A 22,963-nucleotide genomic window follows, 5' to 3' on the forward strand; every position below is an offset into this window, starting at 1 on the left:
CTGTGAACCCAGCACGAGAGCTGCTGTAGTTTTACCTTCCCCTGAAGCACCACAGATGGTGACATGACCAAAATCCTTCAGTTTCCTTTTCACATTCCTGAAGCTCTCCGTTTCAACAAATATTTCTTCAGCATCATCTATACGGAGATCAAGGGTAGCTACAAACAAAAACAATCATGTTCATTTCATTGATAACGAAATAATATTATTATTAAGAATGCTTATGCTGTGGGTTTATAATCCATGTTTTGAATATTTGGCATGAGGAACAGTTTGTCTCGACTCATGATCCCCAATTCTAGTCTATCTCTCTCTCTCTCTCTCTCTACCCAGGAAATCACAGTGTGGTTAGTTTTAAAAAAATAGTTGTGAAATTTTCAATTTGTCAACAGTATTTAAGAATACAATAACTTAGTTACAAGCAACACAAACAATCTTTTTGGAGATTAAAGTTGATTGTTTTAATATTGAACACGACTAGTTTATATGTGATGCCGTGAAATGCATGTATCCGCAACATTGCTGGCGGTAGCATCAAACATCATTCACTCACTCGCTCTGATATATGAGAGATATCAATATGTGAAACATCTTCTACTTTTGTAGGCAACCCTATTGGGCCATATGCAATCTCCATCAGTGTCCTAACTTTAGTTTCCTTCAAACCTGTCAAGGTGGTTAGACCTACCTTCACCAACTGTCCCTGTCGGCCCAGTAAATATGTTCTGCGTCCCGACAAGCGTGGTGATGGTATGCGGGACATCGCCTGTCAACACCAATCAATGACACAAGAGTATAACGCTGAATAACATTTTAGAAACACATGTGCATTACATTTTGAAAACTGATATTATCCTTCAGTTTTTCTTAAAGGCATCAAATCAAATTTTATGGCAACCATTTTACTATCATACCATCATAAACAAGAAGACAGTACCATCCACACACCCAACAATCCTTGCAAGCTTACAATTATATTTGAAAATGATAGGCACCCATCCTATTAACCAGCCTGATACATTTTCAAAGTTTCATTCGAACATGTTGCCGAGGAAATGCAAACACAAACACCGAACATCAAAACGGACCAGTTCAAGATGCCGGATGTGTGCATATATATTAAATTTCTTTTGATCTCTGCTATTGAAACGTACTCTACCCTCATTTGAGCAAACGCAAAATACATTTATAACAAGGGCCATAACTCTGTCAAAAAACAACATTAATAACAAGGACCGTAACTCAAATAAGTATTTTCGATGCTAGGTTTTCCTATCAAGATATTTATCCCTCAATGTATGCAAAATGTTATCCTTAGAGGTTCCGTCAAAATGTATCCAATGGCAAATTTTCCGTACTTAAATTATTAACCCGGAACAAAACAGCAAAAAGCTTACACAGCTCCTGAATTGATTCGTTTGCTTGCTTGTTTAATTAACACATCATTTCGAGAAAAATCCCACGCTGTCCAGGTACAATGCCACACAACTAACAAAGTCACCAGGCCTGACCAACCGATACATTGTGTTGCTTCCCAAACCAAGCTAAAGGGGAGATGGTGGGCGTGGGGGGGCTGTTCGAAGCCAGAATACCCACATGATAAAAACTGAACATTCAGAGTTTCACAAAGAGTTACTGAATGGTTTATGAGCCATACTCTGCTTTGCCATGGAAACCCAAAATATACAGTTTTCAATAATTCCTAAAGGTACCATGTGTACAAAGTTCCACAAATAAAATTTGAACTTAAGTGTGAGTGTGAGTTGGGTTTAACCCCGCTTTTAACAGTATTCCAGTTACATCGTGGCGTGTCAACTTAATGTGGGAAGAAAGCCCGAAGTGATGCAGGTCTCAGACGTTTACCACTTCGGTGAAACCCACGAGCACGGGTATGGTGCTGACAAACCTAGAAACATAATTGGGGCGAACCGGGATTTGAACCCACAACCATAGGTTTCCAGCGTGCCCAAGGGACGCAACCCTGCACAGCGAATCGCGGCGCCTTAGACGACTGGGCCACCCGTGCCCCCGAACTTAAGTGTGAGGTGAGGGGAAGTGGTGTGTAACGTCGCATTCAAGACTACTGCACTTAAATAGCAACGTGTATGTGTCTGTGTGTGCAGGTGCGTGCGTGCGTGCGTGCGTGCGTGTGGGCTTGCGTGCGTGACTGCTTGTACTAGTTCGGACTAATGCCGATTTTATAGTGCTATCACACTGAGATATCATGCCGCGGTTTAACACGACTACCCTACTCAGACACGGTATACTGACAACTGAGCCCCTAAGTGCTTGGCGCAAGGCAGGGAAACAACAAGTGCCATGTTTTAACGTCTTTTGGTATGACACGGCCTGGGATCGAACACCGGACGCTCTACCATTAGACCATGGAGGCGGTCTTTGAACGTGAGTGTTGAAAGTGTGCACTATGTAAATAAACATGTCACGAATAATTCTGCAGAAGAAACGACACCCAATGCCTCAGATTGGAGACGAAGTGCAAACTGGTATCCATGGAAACAGAACAAATACATTTACTGATGAAACCATGATAGCAAAAGGCACAACTACAGCTGATGGTGAATGTGTTTACCATGTGTCGTACAGGTCACCCTTTTAGTGTTCGAGTTCTATTCAGAAACTCTTTTAGGACATGCGGGTGGAACTCGTCGTTTCAATATTACAGAAGGAAGTATTACATCCTATTAATCATATTATACAATTATCACATCAAATACGACTATCATATATGTTTCCTTATAGTGTGGATATCTTCTCTTTTTTTTGAATGGGTAAACATAAATCAGATTTAATTACTGGACTGGTGTAACTGAGGGTTCAGTTCAACGAAGCAATAACAATCCTTATACAATCCTTAAATGCAAGCTTTCTCCTTCCACACAAGACCAACACACTTTTGTCCAAGTGTTTTCGTCCATCATTTTAGAGTCCAGGTTGGATTTTTTAATCTAGTCTCCTGTTACAATGCTAAATAATCACCTGATGAAGATAAGCTTGGTTTTGGTTATATTTTCATTTTTATATATGTAATAAGGGCCCCCAGCCCCTATTTCTTTGAGAGTGCCCTGGGCACTCATTACCGGTACATCGAATACGGTATACATGGAATGGGGCCACACATCTGCCTTTGAAGGTACAGTACTTAACCGTTGATTTCAGGTGATTTGGTCACTTTATGTTTTAAAATGATTTCTTGGTTGAACTAGGTAATTATACTCAGCAGATTTAATTGTGAAATAGAAATGCCAACAGACCTGAGTTGATTGTCTGTGGAATACCTTCTGAGGTGATAAGCTCCATCGTCTCAAGGTCATCCTGTGTTGGCAACACAATTGTGAGGTCATCTGAACTGGCCATCTCAGGTGTAGTTGTTTACATAACTACAGCATGCAGGGAAGAAGTTGCCGCTGCCATGTCTATCTACCTGAACAAAGAAAACAACCATATCCCATAATTCATAACACATTTTATTAATGCTGAGCAGTGACAGACTGTCCAAACCTCATTGCAACTTGTGAAGAAATATTTACAGTAGCTAACAATAGCAAAATTACAATTATGATCTAATGATTGATTACGTAATGGATAAAAGACTCAGTCTGTATTGATTAACCCTTGCAGATGTAGTCAGTCATTTACTTTGTCTGTCTTTGTGTGCACATGTTGTATATACATGTAAGTCTGCATTAACCCTTCCAGATGTAGTCAGTCATTTACCTTGTCTGTCTTTGTGTACCTACCGTGTATATATTTGTACGTCTGTATTAACCCTTCCAGATGTAGTCAGTCATTGACCTTGTCTGTCTTTGTGTACCAACCGTGTATATATTTGTACGTCTGTATTAACCCTTCCAGATGTAGTCAGTCATTTACCTTGTCTGTCTTTGTGTACCTACCATGTATATATTTGTACGTCTGTATTAACCCTTCCAGATGTAGTCAGTCATTTACCTTGTCTGTCTTTGTGTACCTACGGTGTATATATTTGTACGTCTGTATTAACCCTTCCAGATGTAGTCAGTCATTTACCTTGTCTGTCTTTGTGTACCTACCATGTATATATTTGTGCGTCTGTATTAACCCTTCCAGATGTAGTCAGTCATTTACCTTGTCTGTCTTTGTGTACCTACAGTGTATATATTTGTACGTCTGTAGTAACCCTTCCAGATGTAGTCAGTCATTTACCTTGTCTGTCTTTGTGTACCTACAGTGTATATATTTGTACGTCTGTAGTAACCCTTGCAGATGTAGTCAGTCATTTACTTTGTCTGTCTTTGTGTGCACATGTTGTATATACATGTAAGTCTGCATTAACCCTTCTAGATGTAGTCAGTCATTTACCTTGTCTGTCTTTGTGTACCTACGGTGTATATATTTGTGCGTCTGTATTAACCCTTCCAGATGTAGTCAGTCATTTACCTTGTCTGTCTTTGTGTACCTACGGTGTATATATTTGTACGTCTGTAGTAACCCTTCCAGATGTAGTCAGGCATTTACCTTGTCTGTCTTTGTGTACCTACAGTGTATATATTTGTACGTCTGTAGTAACCCTTGCAGATGTAGTCAGTCATTTACTTTGTCTGTCTTTGTGTGCACATGTTGTATATACATGTAAGTCTGCATTAACCCTTCCAGATGTAGTCAGTCATTTACCTTGTCTGTCTTTGTGTACCTACCGTGTATATATTTGTGCGTCTGTATTAACCCTTCCAGATGTAGTCAGTCATTTACCTTGTCTGTCTTTGTGTACCTACGGTGTATATATTTGTAAGTCTGTATTAACCCTTCCAGATGTAGTCAGTCATTGACCTTGTCTGTCTTTGTGTACCAACCGTGTATATATTTGTAAGTCTGTATTAACCCTTCCAGATGTAGTCAGTCATTGACTTTGTCTGTCTTTGTGTACCAACCGTGTATATATTTGTAAGTCTGTATTAACCCTTCCAGATGTAGTCAGTCATTGACCTTGTCTGTCTTTGTGTACCAACCGTGTATATATTTGTACGTCTGTATTAACCCTTCCAGATGTAGTCAGTCATTTACCTTGTCTGTCTTTGTGTACCAACCGTGTATATATTTGTACGTCTGTATTAACCCTTCCAGATGTAGTCAGGCATTTACCTTGTCTGTCTTTGTGTACCTACAGTGTATATATTTGTACGTCTGTAGTAACCCTTCCAGATGTAGTCAGTCATTTACTTTGTCTGTCTTTGTGTACCTACAGTGTATATATTTGTACGTCTGTATTAACCCTTGTCGGTCTTTGTGTTCACATGTTGTATATGCCTGTAAGGCTGTATTAACCCTTTTAGATGCTGCCAGTCATTTACCTTGTATGTGTATATATATATCCGTTCTCATAATAACACCCATTTTCAATTCAATATAGTAGTTTTCAGTTAAACAGATTATAGACCATAAATTACATATTTCTTTCTTTGTTGACAGGCTTCACTCATTGATGCGAAATGGTTATGTGTTATGAGTTATTGGTGACATGTGAGATGTCTTTACCAAATTGCAGAAGTACGAGAAACGTCTCTCAAATATCACCATACCTTGGCAGGACTACAAGAAGTAGAACGTGTTACATCCTGTTCAGGGGATCCAGACCTAACCCCACATAGGTACAATCCCCCACATGGATACAATGTCCCACATGGGTACAATCTCCCACATGGATACAATGTCCCACATGGGTACAATCCCCCACATGGATACAATGTCCCACATGGGTACAATCCCCCACATGGATACAATGTCCCACATGGGTACAATCCCCTACATGGATACAATGTCCCACATGGGTACAATCCCCTACATGGATACAATGTCCCACATGGGTACAATCCCCCACATGGATACAATGTCCCACATGGGTACAATACCCTATATGGGTACAATACCCTACATGGATACAATGCCCATCATGGGTACAATGCCCCACATTGGAACAATGCCCAACATGGGTACAATACCCCACATGGGTACAATCTCCCACATGGGTACAATCCCCCACATGGGTACAATACTCCACATGGGTACAATACCCATCATGGGTACATTACCCCACATGGGTACAATGTCCCACATGGGTACAATGTCCCACATGGGTACAATTCCCCACATGGGTACAAATTCCCACCATGTGTACAATGCCACACATGGGTACAATGCCACACATGGGTACAATGCCACACATGGGCACAATGCCACACATGGGTACAATGCCCTACATGGGTACAATACCCCATATGGGTACAATACCCCACATGGGTACAATCCCGCACATGGGTACAATCCCCCACTTGGGTATTATGCCCTACATGCCTACAATGCCCCACATAGGTACACCGCCCCACATGGGTACAATGCCCCACATGGGTACAATACCCCACATGGGTACAATGCCCTACATGGGTACAATAGTCTCCAGGAAAAAGGTAGTTCCTTTTTAAGTACATTTGGAGAATAGTCTTCTTAAAACAAGAAATAAAGATGCATATAAATATTTTCTTGTGTAATATTCAAGCATCAAGGGCCAGATTGCAAATCGTCAACAATGTGATCTGTCGGGAACAATTAGCAGAACCCAGTGCCTCGCTTCACCATATCAGAAACAGCACCATATACCCGCACCCATTATGTGATTTACCATAACAATATAAGACATGTCATTGTTTAGGTGAAAAGATATATTCTACATACACCACATTTTACGTTACTGATAAAGGCGAAGGATGTACTGGTTGACTGTCTGTACAACATGCGCTATAAGTTTTAAGATTGTACCGGCTTTGTCGGCGTACCTAGCAGGTTAGTTAAGGGAAGATCAGTTGAAAAAGAACACTGTTACGAGGCATGGTGAAGCAAAGGTGTTTAACTCAAAACCACTCGCACAATTAAAATGGATTTACTAAACAATCTAACTGCAGTTAAGAAGAATGTATTAATACCACAATACAAATAATTCACTACAACAATATGGCATTATTAATATGCAAAGTCATAATCACAAGTCGTATGATTCTCCAAATCCACATCAGACATCGTTATTTCAAAGTGTTACTGTAACCTGGGGTTACACACTCGGTTTTTATTTTATGTCATTAATAAATAACTATAAAGAGAATATTTTAATTTTTAAAAGAAACGTAATTGGACATGTAAACTTGTTTTACTTCGTGTATATGAATGTACTCGAGCTGTGTCAAACTAGGAGCGCAAGTAGCAAAGAATTTACTGTCATTAAAATATGGAAAAGACGACAAGAGACAGTATACCTGAAAGAGAAGGTATATCTCGGGTCTATGTGGGAATGCCGATACTTTTACTGAAAAAGCTACTCACTTGAAGCAATCAGATCACAAGCTGTACATTCAATTACATAACAAGCAATTCACCCAACTGAAATCCCCTTACCTCAAGTCAAGTCTAATTGCACCTGATATCCTGGTCAACATATAAAAGTATACACCCTATACTTAAACATACTTTAAACATCCGCTGTCCTTATAAATATACCTACGGTAGCCCAATCGGCAACAATGCAGTTTACCGGGCGCAGTCCGAGCTCTACCATCCGCTCAATTACCGCGCTATAGTGCCACTGCTGTCTCGTTTCACGATCCAACACCCGTTCTTGGTCTTCGGGAAACTTACACATCTTTACGATCCAACAGCCGTTTTCGGTCTTAGGGAAACTTACACGTCTTTACGATCAAACACCCGTTTTCGGTCTTAGGGAAACTTACACGTCTTTACGATCAAACACCAGTTTTCGGTCTTAGGGAAACTTACACGTCTTAACGATCAAACACCAGTTTTCGGTCTTAGAGAAACTTACACGTCTTTACGATCCAACACCAGTTTTCGGTCTTAGGGAACCCCTTTTCGGTCATTAGGGTTAGCTTGCTTTGGGCAAGGGTTAGCCATAAATTCTTACCTTTTCGAGCGTTAATCCGGTTAATCCCAATGGTCAGTCATGTTGACATAAACAATGGGCGATCTTTTTCAATTTATCTTCCCTTCACTAACCCGCTAGGTGCGCTGACCCGGACGGTCCAACCTTAAACTGACGGCGCATGTGGTATGCGCAACACGAGCACTACATGTTACTATGACGCCTATAGACAGTTAACTAGTATAACCTTCACCTCTATCGGCAACAGTCACGCTTGTGTGTGGACAGCATATCTTTTCGCCTAAACAATGATTTATCTATTGTCATGCCCGGAAATAAATGTTCCTTGGTTTAATGATACATCAGGGATGACCACGACTGAATATATTGTAAGTTAACCACTAGATAGGCGTTCCATGCGATGTGGTGAGATCAGCTGATCATTCATTCCAGGTCGCTTTGTTGACGTTTTGCAATCGGTACTGAAAGTGTTGCCCTTGATGTATGAATATCACACTTTTAAAAATTAAGCAGATTTTGTATACGTTCCTATATCTACGTTATAGTATCTCCGAGCAGGCTACATCATATGCATGCATTTCAGTTTGTACAGCGGTACGCGAAATGTGAAGATCTTATGCAACGTAAAGTTGCCCGTTGCCTCAATGTTGTGAATATTGACAGCAACACATGTAAGTATTTGTCTGATCTATAACTGACAGCAATGAGAAATGTTTTCAAGAGATTGTAAAATAAAGGAAATGGAAATCATTGAAAATCTGATATTTAAGGGTTAATTGATGCATGTTGTATAAAAGGATTTCATGTATGAATGGAGGCTGTTTGTTGCCAAATACTACAATGATTATATTTCAATATGATCAATGAAAGATATATATTATTTTTCCCTTTTTTAAATTGTACAAAATAGAAAGAAAAAAAAATTTCAGACACTGAGGACCCTATATATTAGTTAAAATACATATTCAAGAGTATTTGTATGAACTACAATTTTTATGAAATAAAACAATATATTCATACTAATTGTCAATCTCTATAATGTTGATTGTATTAACAATGCAGTGTCTACATCCAGTTTGCATTGACAATAATCATATGACTGTGACACAGATACAGCTGATTCTTAACTTCATTAGGCCTTGCTTTTTATGTTTCCTCTTTCTAAACTGATGTTTCAAATTCCAACATAAACAAATTATTAATGTTATTCTTTTTTCTCTTCACACCAACAGATATCTTCATTGCACAATGACTCTTATTATTTTATTTAATATCTTGGCACACTTGTGCATGTGTACTAGTATTTGATTACAGGTGCATGACTTTTTAGCAGTCATCTGTTTCTGAACTGAATATTATGCCAATAAAGATACCGTATTTTCTTGAGTATAGTGCGCACCCATGTATAATGCGCACCCCCCTCTAGCGGGTTCAATATTTTGGAAAAAAAGAAATTTGAATATTATGCGCAGAAAAAAATTTACACCGTACCCTTTCAGCGAAGTCCGGCAAACGAACGGGTGCTGAGAAACTTCCGTCAGTACAAATTCGAAATTTGAGATAAAAAATCACCAGACATGTTTATTTACCGTTTAAATAGTATTGTTCTGCTAGGCATTGTTTTATATCTAGGGATTAAGATTACCTTGTGTATTTTCTCGTAAACTAAGCCGGAAACAGCAATCAGCTGTACACACGTTTTCTTGGAATCGACCGGTGATTCGGTCAAGACACACCCAATGATATAACTTTACAGGATTTTTAATGCAAGGATCGGCAACAATTGTATCTGAAACTATTTTATTTATCATGAATAATATATTCCATTATTTTCTTAATTAAATGCAGCCTTTACTAAACATATTTAAAATGATAATAACCCTAAGCGAAGCAGCTGATCGCTATTCCCGGGTATTATTTTTTACATGGAACATGTCTGACCAGTCACCGTCAAGGCTCACGCGCACGGGATCACGTGAGCGCGAGAATTTCATGTTGACATAGAATCGTCAAACAAAAACAAATATGACTTTTAACGAGTCAAAGTATGTCATTTATGATATATGTATCCATTCTCTGTCAACTAAAGTTCGTTTCAAGGCGTCAACAGCGGTATTCTGACCGTGGTTGCTGTTAATAACGGTGAGTTGTGCGATCTTCCGATCGCTTCACACACGATTTCGCCGAAATTAATAAAAACAATATTATAAGGAATTTTGAATAAAATTAATAAAGTAAGTTACAAACATAAGTCCAGAAATACAAAGAACACTTTTTATAGACAGACAGTGTAATTACATAATTATTTTGCGTACTTCAGTATGGATTTGTTGACATGGTATTTCCGGCGTTTCGTGCTCACGGTAATATCTTTCCATGGGGGAAAAAAACATCCAAACTCATAATTCGTGTATAATGCGCACCCCCTTCTACACAGCTGTGTTTTTTGGAAAAAAAGTGCGCACTATACTCAAGAAAATACGGTAATAACATTAAAAAAGGACTCTGGTATTCTTTCATGTTTGGAGAATCAATCAATGTCATTGTGAAAACATTTTTAATTTCTTACATAAGTTACTTTAAACTTCATAAGATCAAAATAGATCCAAATTAAAACGAGGAGATTAAATTATGCAGTCTAATTCATTTCAGTCAGTCTGTCTAAAATCCAGTCCTATTTTTCAGGCAACAATAAATGACTGAAAATTTAAGAAAAATAAACCTTGCCTGATTGAATCAGTCAATATACATATTGACTGAAATTTTCAGTCAATATACATATTGGGCCTGATTATAGACACTGACTTTAACATATGTAAGTATAATCTGTTATGTGCAAAAACAAATAACATAAATAAATCCATTTATGTACATGGAATGATTGTGGGGTTCAGTTTGCATTTAATTAATAATCAGAAGATTTGATGATAAACTTTCTTAATTCATATTTGCTATATGATAATAATATCTACAAAATATACTTTTATATACAGGTATCTTGAAGTAATTTTGAATGAAAATCAGGATACATAGCTACAGTGGGATAGTGTGTGGGTTTGTATGGGAAATAATTTGTCAACATTTAAATAAATATAATGTTACTAAAACAAGAAGATAAAACTATGATTTACATCTATTTATGTATCATATACATTTTGTGGGGTAGTCAGTATGATTTGTTGTTTGTTGGGACAAATCTCTGTAATTTACTACTATTTTAAGAGCATGAGTATCAGAATTCTGTAAGAAATGATGGATCAATAAATTAATTAACACCTATGATGATGACTCAGAGCACTTAATGGTGGGACACATGTTATAAGGGGCAGAATAATATGGGTAAATCTCTTATTTCAAAGTATGATGACTAATATGTATATTGCAACTGTCAGAGTAACTGAGTGCTTAATAGATGCATGGTAGACTTTTATTTGGCATATTTCTAAAAAAATAATATAAATTTAAATATTCAGATGCAACATTAATTTTGATATAAAAAGTAACATTTAAAATCAGTTGTTTTATTATTTTGAACGTTATTTCTTCTTAAAATATTTGTAAAGGCACGGATGTATACTTACTTTATAGATCATTGGTAAAGGCCTGTCAAAGATGCCTGTGTGCTGCAAATGTAGGCGTATCACAAACACCTCGGTTCCCAGAGATAGTCACGTGTGCTACATTGCGCAAGTTTCATTGTCATCCTGTAATCACATTCGTGACCAACTCGTGACCAACTCATGTTATTCCGGGACAAGCCGAATAGCGACTCGTGCCCCTCTCATGGCCATTTTTTCGACCGGGTTCCGTCTTAGCGCAAACGGGCATACCTAAAACAATTGTCAACTCTTTGCGTGATGGTTCACATATATTTCCCCATATATTACCACGGTATATATATTTCAGATGCAAGCTACAGCACAGAGGGAAATGCGGAATTATACAGTATGATTGAACACATATAACTGTGTCTTGGGTATATTTTAAGTCCGATCTCAGTTGTTTTTGTATGCGATGTAAGCGGCCTTGGCGCGAGATTTGACTTCCGTTTTCAATGTAAACACTGGACCGTAAACACTTTGCCGTCTGCACATGAGTGTCAACGTACGAGACACGACGGTTTAATGTCGATGGTGGCAAGAGGAGGCTGAATTGGACCGAGGGTGAGAGGGAGATACTTGTTAAAGGAGTATATATGCGACACGATCGCTGTTTGGGAAAATTCAAGGGGCGTGGCATGGGCGCAAAGGAGCAGTCGTCGGGAGCATATCATGGGCGGAAACAGAGGGGGGTGCGGGGGTGCCCCCCCCCCCCCGTTTTTTTTTCGAAAAAAATCTTTATTTCTGTATAAATTACCATCAAACACAATAAATAGATCTTAATTGTGCATCCCCCCATTTTCAAAAAGGCTGTATCCGCCCATTGACCTGTACAAAACAGAAGATGCAGACGACTGCCTGGAGACACTTGACATGCTGATGAGTGTATATAAAGTTAAATATGAAGGTAGAGAGAAAATACATAAAATATATTAAACAAAACTATAAGTTACTACTTTCTTTTTATATATAGGCTATATCTCATGTGTATTTCTTCAGGAGCTGTTTTGGCTGCCAAATCAGTGGAGACACCCTGCATGTCCCTGGCAGAGGCCTCTCCTACAGATGAACAACCCCTTAATTTTAAGGCTACAGTAATGGTAACATATTTATATTTTTTTAGCCAGACGTGTTTCCCTTATGAATATTCCTCTCCAGGAAATAGGAAGGATGCAGTGTTAATCCACCCCACAGACATCTGGTACCAAATTAAGCATGGGATCCTTGTCATCCCCAAATTTTACAAGTTAGGAAGGTTCCTAGATTCAAATATCATACAGGGAGACCTCAACACTCCCAAACCTCCCCTGAATTTCAAATACTGTAAAGCAGTTTAAGAAAAATCTTTCACAAAATATGTGTGCACCAATCCAGTTCGATGGACAATCATTTCTGTCTTATTTCAAGCACTTTTGATATATTACATATAATGTTTCGTTTTATTTTTTCTATAGGCCTTTCACACCCGAAAGCTGGTAAAAGTAAGACAGCCCTTCTTTGCAGTGCAGATACTCAATGGAGGAAACAGTGCAAGGCGGCAGTGAAACCAACAGAGACATCATGTGTAAGCATTTCTGGTGTCCCCCGCCGTGATATTGCTGGAATATTGCTAAAAGCGGCGTAAAACCATACTCACTCACCCACTCATGTGTAAGATATCATACCCTATTTTCCATGTGGCCACACATGAGGTTATGTACCATAACAATATTCCATGATGTCATGTCATGTATTACAATTCTATCAGTGTGATGCATAGTTTTAAACACATGTACTCATGGAAAACGATTGCATTATTGGACATGCTACCGGTAATTAGAAAATCCAAATGATATTGAGCACCTGAAGCTAGTATAGCAGTTGGCTTACATATTATTTTTCACATTTTCTCATGTATTCTTTAAGACATGTAATGCATGTTAAGATGTATGCATTTGTTGATTTTTACTGATTATGTTTTGAATCTTCTATTTGTTGCCTTTTTCCAGCACCGTTTTGGTGGTCGTTTCAAAGTTCAGCTAGCAGTAGCTACAACCTCAGACAGATGTTATCGTCTCATCCTTGATATCATGGAATTATTCAGCTTTGGTAAACTTAAGGAGCAAAGGAATACAAAAGTCAACACATGTCTTTCCTTGGAGACTGCTTCTTTTAAAGATGAGGCAACCCTTTATAGAAAACAGAATTTAGAAATGGTGATATCTCCAAAGAAGAATTCAACCATCAACTGAAACAGATTAAACAAGAAAACAAGGTAAGGGCAGCATCAGATCTTTGTCATTTAAACACTCTCACTCACTCACTCAAGGAACGTCAACATGAGAATCATTTCTATAGATGTTTTGTGATTATTATCATTAGTATGACAATGAAAAAGTATATTATATTTGAAGGGAACTAGAAACAATCAGGAGGCGGCTGCTGATGTATTAGTGCTGAAAGAACAACTGAAAGAGAAGGACGCTTTGATTCAGGAGCTGAGGACACAGAACCAAGTTCTAAGACAGGAACTGCATAAAATGGTATGTTTAGTTACTCTGGTGTTACATTAGACTTGGTAAATGTACCTTCATTCTTACCCTGTTTGGAGTCCGGGGTTAGAATTGATCTATGCTGGTCAATTTGCGTGACTACTCAGTTTGTGTGACTCTGTTGATTGTGGGGGGCACGGGTGGCCCAGTCGTCTAAGGCGCCGCGATTCGCTGTGCAGAGTTGCGTCCCTTGGGCACACCAGAAACCTATGATTGTGGGTTTGAGTCCCGATTTGCCCCGATTATGTTTCTAGGTTTGTCAGCGCCATACCCGTGCTCATGGGTTTCATCGAAGTGGTAAACATCTGAGACCTGCATCACTTCGGGCTTTCCTCCCACATTAAGCTGACACGCCGTGATATAACTGGAATACTGTTAAAAGCGGCGTTAAACCAAACTCACTCACTCACTGTTGATTGTGTGTCATCGTACCCCAATCATGCCAGTAGGGTGAATTGTTGCTCATAACATCAACCACTAGGTTGTCAAGACTCGCTTATGAAAAGGCTGGATTATTGCTGAGTGCAGTGTAAAGCAACAATACAAAAATAGGAACAAAAACGTTAATTCTGGAGATCCTCCACTTTATCAGCAATTTACTCGTGTGTTAATTTCAGGAAATGGAGACATCACAGCAGCTTCAAAGATGTCAGGATCAGGACAAATCACAGGAGATTCAGAGATTGCAGGATTTTGAAGAATCACAGGAAATTCAAAGATTGCCGGAGCAGGATGTGAGTATCTTTCTTATTTTAGACTCTACATTGTTTACGTATGTAAAATAAGAAGACTTTTTCTTCTATAGTATTTGTAGGCTGGGCTACTCACATTAAATTTAGAGGTAAGCATTAATTTGGTGATGCATTACGTACAGATACAGATTTAATGATATAATTATCTTTAAAAGTAAAATACATGACACTGTCAATTGGTTGCGGTGGACCAATTCTAACCTGAAATTCCCCAGTTCAGTAGCATAAGAGCCCATCTTCTACAAAATAAGAGATATATGATAAGGACCTCTGGATATGTTGTATTGTCTCTTTACAGGTTTATGCATTCAATGATGATGAACTACAAGTGACCCTACTTCAGGTGAGTTACAACAATTCATACTCAATGAAAATGAACCATGTCACCTAATATGAGCTAATGCTTTTACTTTATGTTCGGGGCTTATCAGGGACAATTACCTAATTATTTCATCTTGGTCATGAGGCCATTAGGAGTGACATGATGACAACAGCAACCTACATGACATGTACAGGCTCCTAATATTGGATTCGCTGTGCAGAGTTGCATCCCTTGGGCACGCCAGAAACCTATGATTGTGGGTTCGAATCCCGGTTCGCCCCAATTATGTTTCTAGGTTTGTCAGCACCATACCCGTGCTCGTGGGTTTCACCGAAGTGGTAAGCGTCTTAGACCTGCATCACTTCGGGCTTTCCTCCCACATTAAGCTGACACGCCGTGATATAACTGGAATACAGTTAAAAGCGGCATTAAACCTAACTCACTCACTCACTCCTAATATTGGATGAGCAATGAAGCCCAGTTGCTGATTCTTTGTATGGAATGAAACATGGTTATTGGCAGAAAAAAATCGGAAGTGGATAGTCTGAACAAGGCATTTCATTTATCCTCAGAAAAAATGTCATTTATATATAATGTACATTTTTCAACTGAATTAGTTTGACGTTGACATTGTGTTGCAGGGGATACTCCATGAGGAATCAGCACAGGAACGTCATGTGGTTAGTAAAGCAGAAACAGAAACCCAGATAGCCCACCTGTACCTGTAAAGTTTGCATACTGTTGTTACCGGGGACACAGGTGGCCTATTCATCTATGGCGCCGCAATTCGCTGTACAGAGTTGCATCCCCTGGGCACACCAGAAACCTATGATTGTGGGTTCGACTCCTGGTTTGCCCCGGTTCTAGGTTTGTCAGCACCATACTCGTGGGTTTCACCGAAGTGGTAAACGTCTGAGACCTGCATCACTTCGGGCTTTCCTCCCACATTAAGCTGACACGCCGCGATATACATGTAACTGTAAAACTGTTAAAAGCGGTGTTAAACCAAACTCACTCACTTCTTTATGGCCGTATACTTAATCTTGCCATAGACTTAAAATGCCATAGAAGTTTATAAAGCTATTTTGACCCAATATTCAGCAGTTTTCTTTCTGCATGTATCTGCATATACTTTAGGTGACGTGAAGTGTGTTAATTGTGTGAGAAGTTCAACTGACTAGTGAGTAACATGTTATGGAACCATATGATATGTTTTTTTATTAGAATCTACCCGTCATGGAATGCCAGGATCTTCCAGTAAGTACTTTGTCAGATCTGATACTACTATAACCTCATTTTACAGTGCCTATTAAACATCCAGCGTTAGAAATTGGCACTAGTCCTATAGTCCTTACCAAACTGCCCAATAGTAAAGGTATCCTGTGGACTAGTAGAAATCGGCTCATTTTAAAGGTTTTGCTATATGTTATCATTATAAGGACTAGTGGACAAAAACTGTTAGTTTCTAACCCTGACATCTTGTGTACACATGGTTTGTTATTCTTAATTATACTAAAATATTACTACATGTATGTAACTGAAAGTTATTATGATCCACATGATCAAATAAGCTATATTCTACCATGAATTTGGAATTTACTTGATTCTGATTGGTCAATCAGAGGCTATTAAATCACAATAAACCCCCTCTGATTGAAACAGCTGGTTTGACGGCCGCATCACTGCGGAAGCTAAAATTGATAGAATAGTACTATTTTCAGTCATTGTCGGTAGGCACATTTAAATAATTATATCTACAATTACAGGTTACAAAATGCACAGATGCGGTTACTACAATATTCAAAGGATGTGTGGCAATACATTTCATGCATAAAACACGATAGCAATCTACAAATGGAATGTATTTACGTTTTGGAGACAACAGAGAGCTTGGAATTTTGGCGCTTTTCTATATACGACTGTGACGTCATATCTTTTGCGTCACAATGAGCGATGTGACGTCATAATGGTGACTTGCGATGTAGAGCGAAAGCCTTGCGAAGCTTGCTTTGTTTTCTTTAGGGATGCCCACCTCATGTTAGCTTACCAAGTTGCCGTGATTATATATTTTCAATGCCTGTCATATGTTCGAGCGAAATATTACGGTGTAAACAAACTGCTTGAGTGTACACAGCACCATATTTTGTTCGGTGATTCCGTAATTCAGATCGATAACCCACTCAAAACACTGAACTCAACCCATGCCACTTCACTCAGTATATTTGCTAACACCAAAGAGCTCGCGTTTTATTTAGTCATGGTAGAATGGAGATAAACATACTGTGTTTTCAATGTAGAGCTAGGTTACCTGTAGATTTAACCGCGCTAAATTTAACATTTGAAACCTCACGCTGCGCGTTCGGTTCCAAATTCAATTTAGCGGGGTTAAATCTACAGGTAACCTAGCTCTACATTGAAAACACAGTATGTTTATCTCCTAATTGAATACTTATAATAATCAATAAGTGAAGTATGCAATATATGTAACCTTATGTACCTACTAGTGTATCTTTTCGAAAAACTACTATTTTCAGGTGTTACATGACAAAGGAAGAGCACCACAAAAGAGTAGAAAGGTAATTAAACTTTAATCATTTCATGAACAACATACCGGTATATTAAATGAATTACTATTTTAGCTTGAAAAGTAATGTTATTGCTGTGATGGTCAGACTCAGTGACTGCATGTCTTGAATATGTCTTGCAGACTTGAATATGAATACAGGCCACAAATGTTGTTTTTGGTAATAGTTAATTTTGTGTAAGAGTGGTGTTTAAGTAACAATGATATCATTCATATGCATAAGGTATTTAATACTTTCTTTATCAGATTCCACATTCAAGTTCAAGGCTTAGAAGCATGAGGAAAACAGGATCTGAAAAGGTAAGTTAGGAAAGCTTTCCATATATGGATTGGTTTATATGGATGGCTTAATTTTGAATTAATGCTGTTTTCAGACATTCCTTTAACACTTAATAACCATTTTAATAAATGATTTCACACAAATAAATGCCCTCACTGCAATGTTCCTAAAACCATCTGTCAGTTATAAAACTTCAAAACTTTTTTTTCACTACAAAAAATGTACACTGTACGAAATGGGAAAAAGAATATTCTAACGGATGACTCAATTGATAACTGGTCCCAATACAATAGAATGCCTTTTCGATGTACGAGAGACACTAAACTGCAATGGCTCCAATACAAAATACTTCATCATATACTTCCGACTAATGTTTTCTTGTGTAAATTAGGCTATGTTGAAAGTCGAAATTGCAGTTTTTGTTCAGTTGATATCGAGACCCCAATCCATCTTTTTTGGTCCTGTAATATGGTTCAGCAAATCTGGCGTCAACTTGAAGTTTGGCTACTTTGGCCCAAATTACAAAGAAACATGTGATGACTGGCTTTCCAGAAAAGCGCAATGACCCTCTAAATATCATCTTTTTTATAATAAAAGATCTTATGTTTAAAAGTAAGTTAAATAAGAGACTCCCGTCATTTCAAGTCTTTCAGAACAAAATAAGAAACTACTACAACCTTACTAAATGTTCAGTGATTATTGAGTGTGACATTGGCCTATTCTATAAATTTTGGTCAACTTGCCATCATCTATTTAGATGATTATTCAGCTATGTACTGGAATGTCACATATTATCAAATAAATGTAAAATGATTGAAAAAATGAAAAAATAAGTTAAAAAAATAAATAAAACTTCAGTTTGTCATCTTCTCTAAACTAAGTGCCAGGTCATAGGAAAGGAATATCAATGTCAAATACATGTCAGACAGACTGATCAAGCACCTGATTGTTTCTTTTGGTGTGGATTACATTTAAGTACCCAAATTCTATAAAAAGGGGGGCGGTCGGGTAGCCTAGTGGTTAAAGCATTTGCTCGTCACGCCGAAGACCCGGGTTCGATTCCCGACATGGGTACAATGTGTGAAGCCCATTTCTGGTGTCCCCCCTATGATATTGCTGGAATATTGTTAAAAGCGGCGTAAAACAACACTCACTCACTCTATAAAAAGGACCCATTTTAGGATCTTTTTGTGACCTTTTATGCTTCTAATTAATCTGACCTATTATTTTCAGGCATCTAAGATTGTGCAAACTGAGAAAATGGTAAGTTAATATATGTGTAACTGATTTATATAGTTAATTGACTGAACCCTAATATGTTAAAAATGGTAGATAGTTCCTGATATATGTAAACCAATAGTTTGATTCTCTTTCAGGTTGAGACATACTTGCAAAGGAGGCGGCACAATAAAAAGGTGAGCAGATTGTAGAAATAATGGGCAGTAACTGACACGTTCATATGCTAGTGTATACATGTATGTGGATTTTCATGGGCCATGGACACTGTTGCTGTGCATGTCTATAACTGAAATTGATGACTCACCCTGATTATGATCCTTGGCAACATTACTATCCACATGGGTTTCATTCAGATGAGAGCTAATGATTCACTGTCTTATCAATATGATAATCAACACATTTCCTTTAGAAAGACGTCTAAGACCTGCATCACTTCGGGCTTTCCTCCTACATGAAGCTAACATGCTAGGATATGACTGGAATTCTGTTAAAAGCAGCGTTAAACCCAACTCACTCACTCACTCACTCACTCACTCCTATAGCAAGATCAGTATTGTGAAAAACTGGAAATTAACACAGGCAAAGGCACTGTGTTAATACAATGTGAATTGTATTTGTGTATCTTTCTTCCCTTATTTGTATGTGGACACTGTTGCTCTGCATGTCTATAACTGAAATTGATGACTCTCCCTGATTATGATCCTTGGCAACATTACTATCCACATGGGTTTCATTCAGATGACAGCTAATAATTCACTGTCTTATCCAAATGATAATCACCACATTTCCTATAGCAAGATCAGTATTGTGAAAAACTGGAAATTAACACAGGCAAAGGTACATGCACTGTGTTAATACAATGTGTATCTGGTATAAGATATGAATTATCAGTATCCAGTTCAAACAATCTGATATGCCCTTGCTTTAAATTGTTAAAATATAAATTGAAAACTTCAAAATAGAAATACAGAAATGACTGAGTCCTCTTTGTCCACTTAGTACCATGCTTTAATATAAACACACATAACACTGATTTTGTCCATAGATGTCCCCCTGTAAATTCAATGTTGGCATGATTGTGGAGGCATTGAGGAGGATGGCTTTTGGTATGTAATTACTGTTTTCATTGTTGAAGGAAATTTCATATATTGAATTGTTTTCATCACGTTTCCACACAAGTATTTTTTTATGATTATGTTCAGATTGCAACGATTTGCTAAGATACTGATGGATCATGATCTTCCTTATGTATCAATATTTATTATTTCATATCAATTAATTGCTTTAACTCTCCTGACTGAAAATCAATTGTCTGTCCCCCTTTTTCATACTAGGCATTTCATCTGAACTTTTTAGCTCTTTGAAACAGATACTTTGCTTGAAGGATCACACTTTTTGTGACTCTTGAAATTGCTCACATAAATGCATTGCGGTAGTAGTGAAAATGACATTTGTGTTCATTACGGAACCATTTCTGCAGTTTATGCTGAAAAACAAAATGTCCTTTCTGTCTGATCATTCCCATCTGTTACCCAGCTACAACCTATGCCAAGTAACTCCAGTTTTCATCTCTTTTGAAACCTCTGGGTTTTAAGCTGACATTTTATGTGATGACATGCAGATTAACACATGTTAGTAGCATCTGAGTAGTATGATTCTTATAATTTGATGTTCTTTTTGAAGTCCAGTTCATGGTTACAGTTACTGACAAGAACTTATTATTGTATTATCAAAATTAGGGAGACATGTTATAGAAGTTAAATGTTTTCTGACAGGAAGTGCATAGTGGTTTGAGTTGGTTGGTTTGACTTATTGTTTTTAAAAGAACTTCTATACACTTTGTATTCCAGTAGTGTTGTGTTTTCCATCTGCTAATAATAGATTCTGGGAAAATGTCAGTGGGGCAAAAGTTATTTACAGAACAGTGAAAATGGAAATTCATGTTATCCTTCATTTTCTGCCTCAATCATGATTTATTTTTATCTTTATAAAACAAATACAGGTATAAAGCCAAAATATTATCGGTCCAAAAGGAGAACGTGAACCTAAATTGGACTGGCAACAACTTAGACGAGTGGCTAATAACAAACAAGATTAGGTTAGAGGTAAGCAGAATACAAAGATAGAGCATAAACATAATCAGTTATAAAAGTTTTCACACAGATTACAACATGATTAATGATTTTCTTACCATCCATAATTTCTCATAGCTTTTTATCTGAATTTTTACATTTATCTTCGGAGCTCATCACTATTTACATATTTGTATTGTCTAAAACTTTTCAAAACTTTTCACTGTGACTTTTTTAAGCCTTCAAGAATTGGTAAACATGTAACAAGAATTAATGAACAGGTTACAAGAATATAATTATATATCTGATTTAGTTAAAGAAAGGTGACGAAGTAGAGGCCCCATGGCTGGTGCACAGAGCAGATAGGTTCCCTGGTCATGTGGAGCGCATTGATGGAGGTAACTCTAAGAATATTTAAATAGTTTATACCCCTTCAATTGTACGTATGCTAAGTGACCTTGAACTTTAAATATGCTATGATTCAAATTTATTAAGTCTTACATTGTCGATCCCTGGCCTCGTCATACTTAAAGACGTTAAAAGATGGTACTTGTTGTTACTCTGTCTCGCGTTCTGCATTAGGGAGCTAAAACAAGGACTGGTCAGCTTGGAGTCATGTACTGTGTACTGAGTAGGGTATTCATGTTAAACTGCGGAATGGTATTTTAGTGGGCTAGAATCAGTCCAGACTAGTACAAGCAGCCACACACACACACACACGCATGCACGTCGCTATATATTTGCAATAATCTTGGACGACACGTTAAACCAATTTCAACTCACCTCACCTCTCTTACATTGTTCATGTGGCTAAGGCATGTGGAATGTGTTTATTACTGAAATGAAAAGCATTTTAATGTTTTTTTCATATCTTTTCAGAATATGTGCACATAGGTTTCAATGACCAGACGAAAAAAAGAATTCATTTCAAGTATGTTGAGAAGAAAACGTAAGTAAAGCAGACTATTTACATTCATAATACATCTTATGCCGTAGGCTCTATTGTAAACTCTAAGCTGCATATAGGCTGCAATTTATCTGATGCTATATTAGACAATATGGATCCACTCATCTATACAGCTATTTTCTTCTGTGATAGGACCCATCGCTGGAAACATCGCCTCACCCATGAGACATAGTGCAAAGTCGCCCAAGGACATGTCTTGTAATATAGCATGTGAATAAATATTTTTTTGAAAGATCTCACGAAATTAGTTTTATTTTTTGTGCTTGTAATCATGTGAACTAAAAATGTTTGTTTTTGGGAAAAAGGTCATTTAAAGCAACTCCAGATTAAACTATCCAATGATTGAACCAATGATTGAACCTTATTTCTCCTGAATTTAAACAATCCTGCTAAATATTACTGCAGAAAAAAAATCTGCCAGAAATTTCTGTAGGAAAAAAAAAATTCTGCCAGAAATTTCTGTAGAAAAAAAAAATACTGCCAGAAATTTCTGCAGAAAAAAAAAATTCTGCCAGAAATTTCTGCAGTAATGCATTTTCTAAGCCAATTTTTGAGCTTGTAAACATGTGTACACACCGGGACACACATTATTTGGATTCGTCTCCTCGAGATCTTTCCAAAGATATAAAACATGTTTTTGTAGCTCGCTTCCTTCTGTGTGGTCAAGTTCGGACT

At 37.7% G+C, this 22,963-nt stretch overlaps 1 protein-coding gene and 2 pseudogenes across 1 annotated transcript in view; 2 read left to right on the forward strand and 1 right to left on the reverse strand.

Moving 5' to 3' along the window:
* Positions 1 to 22,963, reverse strand: part of LOC139449130 (uncharacterized) — a 46,856-nt gene that overhangs the window by 6,479 nt on the left and 17,414 nt on the right. The gene's annotated exons all lie outside the window — the stretch shown is intronic.
* Positions 12,180 to 14,059, forward strand: LOC139447841 (uncharacterized; annotated as a pseudogene).
* LOC139448572 (uncharacterized) lies at positions 15,082 to 22,561 on the forward strand (annotated as a pseudogene).

This window comes from Haliotis cracherodii, unplaced genomic scaffold, assembly GCF_022045235.1.
Source record: "Haliotis cracherodii isolate W230 unplaced genomic scaffold, xgHalCrac1.p SCAF_7, whole genome shotgun sequence".
In the NCBI taxonomy this organism is placed as follows: Eukaryota; Metazoa; Mollusca; class Gastropoda; order Lepetellida; family Haliotidae; genus Haliotis; species Haliotis cracherodii.